This window comes from Fukomys damarensis, unplaced genomic scaffold (genome assembly GCF_012274545.1).
Source record: "Fukomys damarensis isolate Sample0158 unplaced genomic scaffold, DMR_v1.0_HiC HiC_scaffold_16, whole genome shotgun sequence".
Taxonomy (NCBI): domain Eukaryota; kingdom Metazoa; phylum Chordata; class Mammalia; order Rodentia; family Bathyergidae; genus Fukomys; species Fukomys damarensis.
This window is the reverse complement of record NW_022900928.1, coordinates 128,530,866-128,537,724: the sequence shown is the minus strand read 5'-3', so window position 1 is coordinate 128,537,724 and position 6,859 is coordinate 128,530,866. Positions and strand designations below refer to the sequence as shown.

At 45.6% G+C, this 6,859-nt stretch overlaps 1 protein-coding gene across 3 annotated transcripts in view; it reads left to right on the top strand.

Moving 5' to 3' along the window:
• Positions 1–6,388: 6,388 nt before the first annotated feature.
• Positions 6,389–6,859, top strand: part of LOC104850992 (sp110 nuclear body protein) — a 40,208-nt gene continuing 39,737 nt past the window's right edge. For 2 of the 3 annotated variants that reach the window (XM_010608115.3, XM_010608113.3), the window contains exon 1: positions 6,391–6,764. The gene's annotated coding sequence lies outside the window, so the exon portion shown is untranslated. Of the gene's footprint in view, positions 6,765–6,859 lie in introns of all 3 variants that reach the window. The other variant, XM_010608114.3, reaches the window with a different exon arrangement.

The window sequence follows — 6,859 nt, the reverse complement described above, 5'->3', positions numbered from 1 at the left end:
ATAAACTCCTCATGTAATTACATCAGACTGAACTCCTTGGTGGTCTTTGGGGATATTGTGATCTGGGTACAACAGAACCACTATGGGTTTCTCTATATATCCGTGTCTATATCTCTCTATAGATAGATACTTATGCACACATCTAGAATTAGAGATATATAAATATATACTCTCAGAAAAAAAAAATATATATGTTTCTACATATACACTATTTTACAACATATACACACATACAGAGCCCTTTTTCTTCATTTAACACCTTCCTTTTGAACACTTTTCCAAATAATAGAAATTTATTCGCTAGGAAAGAAAGCTATTTATTGCCGGTGGAAATGGCTCCCCATTAGCTCTGGGCCATTTGCCTCTGGACTTCCATACGGATAGGAAGTAAGCCATTTTGGGGAGCAATTGTATCTTTAGGCCCCTCTCTCAAAACATTTCAACCTATGCCCTGACTGATACAGGAGCCGTGGCAGCCCTGCCCCTCAGGAGAACACAGCTCCAGCCAGGACCTCTGTGAACTCAACAGCTACGGCTGGGCCACTTCGCCCACTTACCTCTTGGATGCATGTTTTGCGGTCTTCTCTTTTTTTACCCCCAACCAGTTATGCCCTTTCTTTTTCTCTGCAAGCTAGAGAATGAAGTAAATCAGAGCTATAAGCAGAATCCTCCCAGTCTCATGCTTTAGCCGTGCACAGATGCATTTCAAGCTTTGGTCCACAGGAGGGGAATCCCCAAGGTGCTCTGCTTCTGTCTGTCCCCCACACCCACCAGCCCGCTGAGCCGCTCTGGGGGCTGTTGCGGTGCTTGGCACTGCTGACCCTGCTCTGAGATTGTGGATCAGCTGGCTCTGGTCACCTGCAGACACTTGCTCGTGAGAAGAAGAGCTGACTAGGGAAAGAGATGGAGTTCTAGCCACCATGTGCCACATGCAGACTCTGTGGCAGCGGAGAATAAGAATCCAGGCACAGAGGAGGCAACACCCCAAGCCCTAGGAGGTACAGGGGAGAGGAACAGAAAGGCATTTGGCCCTCAGAAGCCGCCCAGGCCTTGTCCAGAACGAGAAGGCCCTGTACAGCTTGCCCACCATGGAGGGCGCTGATGGTGCCACCTGGTTGGTATGGGAGGGCAGATCGCCCAGGCTGTGCTCAGTGAGTGCCCACTTCCCGTGGAAGGATGAGACCCAGTGAGGGAGCTGGGAACTCGGGTTACAGCAGGCTGGGCCACACTGGAGGCATTGCCCACCTTCCCTTGCACTACCGATTATGTCCCTTGGGGAGCCTGACAACCCTGAGTTGTCATCTTTCTCCAGTCTATTTTTTTTCCTTTTCCCTTCCTTCTTTCTCCCCCCTTGTCTCCTTCCCATTTGAACATTTTCTTCCTACATTCCAATATCTATCATCCATTTGGCCCTGATGGACAAGGAAAATGCAGTTTTTGTATACAATGGAGTACTACTCTGCCGTGAAGAAGGATAACCAAGAGACGTTTAGGTAAATGGATGCACCTTGAAACCATACCTTTAAATGAAATTAATTGGACACATATTTAAATATCATATTGTTTTTCTTGTGTGAAAATGTTCTCTACTTTTAAAAGCTTATAATATAAGATTAGATCAGACCCATCCAGCTAATACAAGATAATTTTCCCATCTCAGGGTCCCTAGTTCAATCCTATCTGTAAAGTCCCTTTTGTCATATAACATAACAGATTATAGGTTCCAAGGATTGGCACATGGGCATCTTCAGGAAACCATCATTCTGTCTACCAGTATTGTAAATAACAGCAGCTGCAGCAACAACAACTATGGCATTAAAAAAACCTTATCTGGAGCCAGGCATGGTGGCGTAGGCCTGTGATCCCAGCACTCGGGAGGATGAGGCAGGAAGATCGCCGTGAGTTTGAGACCAGCCTGGGCAACATAGTGAGTTCAGGTCAGTCTCAACTACATAGTGAGACCCTGTCTTAAAAAAACCCCCCAAAAAAACCTTATCTGTAACATCAAAAGCAAGTATACTCTCAGTTATTCTTACTTCTTTTCCTCTTGGGTTTTCCAGTATCTGCAGTATCTAGAAAATAACAAGCAGAAGTGAGGAAACAGAAACTGACAAATAAAAGTTATAAATCTTGTTGACAGCTCATCCCACAGAAGGCTAAAGTTTATAAGGCTTAAAGTTTGGATGATCATTCCTTTCTTCCTATTAAAGGAATCCAAAATCCTACTGAACTGAGAATTAGGAATCCCACCAGTTGACCCTGGGCCTTCTTTATTTTCTCTGTGGGACTTTGAAAGACACTTTTCAGTATCTACGTACTTCAGTTTCTGTGGTGATAGAAACAGCTGTCCTTCCCTGTTTAGGTCTTAAGATTTTTGTATGGATTGCATCATATTTTATGTGCAAAATGTTATCCAAAAATCCACATATAAATCAAAAACACACTAGAGGATTTCAGTAAAAAAATGTTACTAGATTAAGAATATTTGATCTGAAGTCTTTCCTCCTAAAATTAGTAGAGGGACCAGTTTTCTATTGACAGAAATCTTTCCAAAGTTATGCCAAAGTGAAACTATTAATCAGCAGAAATGTACATGGTTTTCTCTGGTTCTTGGAAAGACTGGGTATGACTTTAATGCACCAATTTGGCAAACAAGAACTACAATTTTTTTTTTTTTTTGTAGTGGGGATTGGACTCACTGAGCTAAATCCGTGGGTCTTTCTTATTCTGAGACAGGGTCTCACTAAGTCACCAAATGGCCCAGGCTAGGTTCTAACTTGTGTTCCTCCTGCCTGCATCACCGTGCCTGGCTTCTGTGATTTTAGAGTACATTTGTACTATGTCATCTAGACATAACCAACAGAGCCCGTCCTGTCAAACATGACTTCAGTTCCCAAAAGACTCAAGTCAAGCAAATGCAGAATGGGATTCTGGGATGGCTGGGCTACCGGCCAAGGTACAGCCTGGAATCTCCCAAGGGGCACCACCTCGGGCATCCTTACCCTGCGTGTCATATGCTTGGCCACTATCTGTCCTTGCTTCGAGGCCTTCTGAAACTCGTGGGCAACACATGACACAGGAACACTTCTCAATTTCACATGCTGATTGCTGCGCTTCTAGGCCCAAATTGTGATTTTTATGAAGATTTTTCATCTGCCCCATGACCCTCTTTTCTACACCCTTGTTAGGCCTCCTTCTTTCCTTCTTCCCCTGAAATCTTCTCCTTTCATTTTTCCTCCCATACTTGACTCTTCTCACTAGTCTCTCTTCTTTTTCTCTCCTGTCTTTTCTCCTTTACCAGCTCTGTGTATATTTTTTTTTAATAATCCCCTTGTCCATGGCAGCCTAGTTGGCCGGAAGTGAGCTCTTCAGATTTTCCTTCTTTTTCACATGGTGCTCTTCTAGCTCACCAGGTACTAATGAAAAGAAGAAAGTTACTGTCCCTGGATCCTGCAAACGGTGGCCAGAGAAGAGCCCCCTCACCCCCGGCTACCATGCTGCACTGACACACGGAGCTCCAACAATCATACCTGAGACCTACGATTCGTACCTGCGATCTTTCCATTTTGTACCTCCTTCTCTGTTTCTCTCCTTTTATTCTTCTACTCATAGCCCTGAGAAGAAAACGGAAGTACTCATCTTCCGGGAGGAAAACATTGCTCTTTGTAAATAATAAGGAGCTAACAAAACCGTTTGAAACTCATCCAAGTTAGCCTTACACCAGTAACCACATTTCTGAAAGCCAGTCGGTCAGCCCCAGACATTCTCCCAACCCTTCATGGTATTGCGTGTTAAGATATTCATAAGCACGCCTGCTTCTGAGTCTGTAGTCCCTAAACTGCATGCTTCCCCAAACGCTCCATAGAATCTTGTTTATGGAGACTCTGCTACGAGCACAGGGCCCCTTCGCAGGGCTGCTCTCCTGAGCAAGCTTTTAGCTTCATACATTGAGTCGTGGCCTCACCCTCCCAAATCTGCATTCCCCACCTTGGCCACCTTGCAGACTCGCCTGGGAGAGTTCTGTGGGATCCCAGACCAGTGGGCTTCCTGTGCCCAACTCGGTCTTCCTGATCCAACGCCAGCTGAACTGGCCATGAAAACAAAGTGCTCTCTGACTTGCTTCATTAAACTCTTCTGAATTTATCTTCTTTAAAGATCGATGTGCAATTAGATATGAAGTAGCCAGATGTTTCGGGTTGGAAGGGCAGCATTCAGCAAATATCCTCTCCGTTTATGTGCTTATTTTCCCATTAGTTCCTTCACTCTCACTTTTCTTTTGTGTATTTTTAAAAAAGTTTTCTTTTGTATGTTTGTACGTTTCTGACTTTCCTTTGCTCCCCCCATTAAGTTTATTGGTACAATTTAGGTATACAATACAGTTACAATCATCATTGGGATTCTGTACCTTCACATGACTTACTATCTCTGTTCTTTTTCCCCCATCCTCTTGCCCTTCCTTCACATCCTCCATCCCTCCTTATTTACAATGACTTTGTTTCCATCTTTTCATTTTCTCATCTTTTTTTCTTTTCCGTTCTTACCCTTTCCCCTCCCCTCCCACTTCCCCTACTCCTTTAGACCTTTTCTTCCTATTACACAATATCAATTATACATTTTGATACTTATTTACACTTCTAGTTTTTCACACCAGAGAAACTATTCGGCATTTACGCATGTGTGTCTTATTAATTTCACTCGATGTGGCCTCAATGTGCATCCACTTAGCCATAAATGTCTCTAGTCTCTCCACTTTATGGCTGAATAGTACCCCATTTTATTTATTTAAAAAAATCTTCTTTATTCAGTCTTCAGTTGATGGGCAGTTGGGCTGTTTCCAAGTTTTAGCTATTACAAACTGTGCTGCTATAAACATGGGTGAGCATATATCGCTGTGATATGATTCTTTTAATTCTTTTGGAAAGATAACCAGCAGAGGGATGGCTGGGTCAAATGGAACCTCTAGTCCCAGCTCTTTGAGGTTTCTCCATATTGCTTTCCATAGTGGTTGTGCCAGTCTGCACTCCCACCAACAATGGAGAAGGGTTCCTTTCTCCCCACAATCCTGCCAGCATTTGTTATTGGTTGATTTCTTGATAGCAGCCATTCTTTGTGGGGTGAGGTGGAATCTCATCTGCATCTCTCGAATGAACAGTGAGGTTGAGCATTTTTTCATGTTTATTTGCTGCTTTTCCTTCTTCGTCTGGGAAATGTCTGGTCATTTCAGATGCCCATTTTTGGATTGCATCTTTACATTTGGGAGGTTGGATTGTTTTAAATTCTTTATATATTCTGGATAGTAGCCCTTTGTCTGAGGAACAGCTGATAATTTTTCCCACATTGTAGATTGTCTCTTTGCTCTGTGGGTGATTTCTCTTGCAGTGCAGAAGCTTTTGAAAAAGATGAGATCCCAGTTGTTGATTCTTTGTGCTAATTCCCATACTACTGAGGATTTGTTCATAAAGTCTTTTCCTATGTCCATACCTTCAAGAGTTCTACCTAACTTTTCTTCTAACCAGTTTAGTGTTTCTGTTTTAATATTTAGATATTTAATCCACTTCAATTTTAGTTTAGTGCACTGTGAAAGATAGGGGTGTGGTTTTAATCTTTGACAGGTTGGGATCCAGTTTTTCCAACACTATTTTTTAAAGAGTCTATCTTTCCTCCAGTAAGGGTGTTTGATTCCTTTGTCGAAGATGAGGTAGCTGAGTATGCCTGCACCCCATTTACCCAGTGATCTCTGAATGGGTCTGCAGGAAGCTCTTGATGCTCAGGAAAAGTTTTCCAGGACATGAAAGGTGATATTTGCACAAAGCCCTCTCAATCTCTCACCCCCACCGTGTTCCGCATCTTCCAGCCCTGCCTGAGTGTCCCAGTGTGCCCAGTGTCAGTGCACCCTTTCCCCCACGCAGGCCCCCAGCTTCTCCCTGTGGTTCCCCGGGACCTGCTGTGGCTTCCACACCCGTCCATCCCTGTGGCTGTGACCAACTGGGCCTGTGCGTCGCTCTGTTCTGGATGCACGTGGCTTGGCCACTCCATGCTCCTGCCTCCACAGGAAGCTCAGGAGGGTTCTCTCCTGTCTCCTTAGCCTTGGTTTCAAGACTTCAAAGTCCTAGAATCATCTTTCTCATTTTTCACCGAGGGTTTTGTGCTTTTTGCCTGTGCCGGTAGTCATGAGTTGAGTACATTTACAATTAACGGCTTAAACTGTTAGACAGATGTGTAAACGTGGGGTATCTCGTGGAACCTACATGTCACCTACGTCAGCTATCTTCACAGGGACTGTGCAGAAAGGGTGGCCGCCACCTCTCCTTGACAGGTGCCCTGGACCCCACCTGACTGGGCTCCGCTCAACCCGTCTGCAGGTTCCCAGCTCCGGCCACACTCGGCCAGAGGGACAAGTGGATTCCCAGTCCCCACAGCCGGGCTAGTCACCAGCGCCTCCACCCCACCCCGCACCCTCCTCAGGCGCACCAACCGCAGCACTCCCACCCCGACTCCCATTTTCGAGAGCCCCGGAGCCTGGAGACAGCGAGACAAGGACCGACGACTTCAGGAGCAGGGAGGGCAGCAGCACCCGCCTGGCCCTCTGCTTCCTGCTTCGGGGCTGAGGACACTTTCGCTTTTCTTTCTTCGGCAGCCCGCCCCAGCAGGAACAGGCGGACTTTCCGTTTCCTCTCTGGCATTTCCCTGTGTTAGAGGAGGATCCCGCGTCCAGTCCCAGGAACCGGGAAAGGCTAGGAGCCCTTGGCAAACCCAGCCCTCAGGTGAGCTGCTCTCTCCCGCTGCTGTCCGCCCTCTGGGAGGGGGTTTTATCCACATCTTCTCTCCTGGCGGCCGCTGCAAGGAAACTAAGGCAGGC